Here is a 1,801-nt window from a genome sequence, read left to right as displayed (position 1 = left end):
GTGCAGCAATTTAAAGATTTAAATGAAATCTGCTTTATCGTCCCTGCAAACAAAAGGTCAGCAGTGACAATAACTACTAATGCTTCTGTTTAAAATCATTTGAATGACTCCAGACTTTCAAACATTTTCTGGTGCTATTGGGCAGGTTTGGGGAAATCATCCATTGCACACTAGACAATAATGTGGATCATATTTCAGAATAATGCTACATCTTTTTTTTTTTTACTTACCCTGATAAATAACAATAAATGCTTTATATAGGCACGCTTTATCTTTGTCAGGGTTTACATAAACATGAGGGAACTGTAGATGTTTTCCTGGGACAGGTGAACCTGTGTGATGAGTATAGTTATTGATATGTATGACAACAGTGAGCTACTTTATCATTTAAATCCCTTCAACATGCCTAGATGACTTCATCTTTATAATTGTCACCATGTTTTTTATTAAGATGTTTGCTAAGTAATGTATAATGTGCTATGTGGGAATTGCAGGGCTTATTTTTTATTTTATATATTTTTTTACTTGTTCCTGTTTTCTATTCTTTTCTGTCTGTGCATTTCTATTTGTGTCTGAAATGTTTCTGCCATGTTAATTCTGAAAAACCCAGAAACAAATTTCTACACAAAATTGTCCACTAGTCATTCATGCATGTTTGCAGGATAAGATAGCAAGGCATTTGCCTCCTCTGTCAATATCTATATCTCAATAGTGCAAACATAAACAGCGCTTAATGATACTGTAGTGTGCGATGTTTCAGTACAGGCATTAGAATTGGACTAACACATTTTAAGGTGTCTTTTTAATAAATCAGAATATCCCACTTGAGAGTAAAATATGATCAGAGAGTTTAACTACAGATTTAAAGTTCTTTCTTTTTTTTAATGTTGAATGAACTGAAAACTGTTGACAGTCAATAACTGTATGACTTCAGTTTAAGGGTATTGTAAATAAAATGAAGACATCATATAACAAAACATCTTTTACTTTGTTCTGTGGCTGCTGTGGAAATATATAATATTTTTTAGTAGTCTTAGTAGTGTGCTTCATGTATCAAACTAATTCATTTGCAAGTAGGCACTGGATCCTAGCAGGTGTTGCTAAGGATTGTGTTTGAAATCATTCAAGCAATAAGTGCATGACAGAGATGGCACTTGTCCTTTTCTTAGTGTGCATTTGGTAACAAGGAGTTATGTCTATTTAAAGAACAAGGCTTCAATTAACAAATAAGAGTAGTTTGTCTTAACTCTGGCTTTAAACTCATTGAATCAATGCCATTCATTGTTTAACTGTGGGCCAACAACACTTGTTATTGACCTTTTCTATTCAATTCACTTCAGTTCAAATCAAATGTATCAATTCTGACTGTGTGTGCAATCTGTACTTGGGTCATTGTTGGTCTTCTGTGTAAAACAATAACGTTAGTTTAGAGCACATGAAACCATGAGAGAAGACTCCCTCCCATCATCAGCATTTGTCTAGTGGTTATCTCAGTCAGCCCTCCCCCCATTAGTTACCCATTACTGAAGATCAAGCTACCTGTGCTTTATGTCCATTGAAAGGTGATGTCTTTTTTTCTGCTACATGCCAAAATTAAAGTTAAATAAATGTGTAACCAGTTTGCACCTGTTCACTCAGGAGTGCAATGATGATAGCTGCATGTTATTTTTTAATGTATTTGTAATAATATACTTCTTCAAATGAATATAATAAAATATGTTTTCAACTACTGAGTTTACAGAGCATGTTCTGCTTTAGTGACACTTTTGCTTCTGTCTTAAAATTCATGCATAAGTCACAT

Source organism: Haplochromis burtoni, unplaced genomic scaffold (genome assembly GCF_018398535.1).
Source record: "Haplochromis burtoni strain Fernald_Lab_line unplaced genomic scaffold, NCSU_Asbu1 Contig_3025, whole genome shotgun sequence".
Classification (NCBI taxonomy): domain Eukaryota; kingdom Metazoa; phylum Chordata; class Actinopteri; order Cichliformes; family Cichlidae; genus Haplochromis; species Haplochromis burtoni.
Note: the sequence above shows the minus strand (reverse complement) of the source record.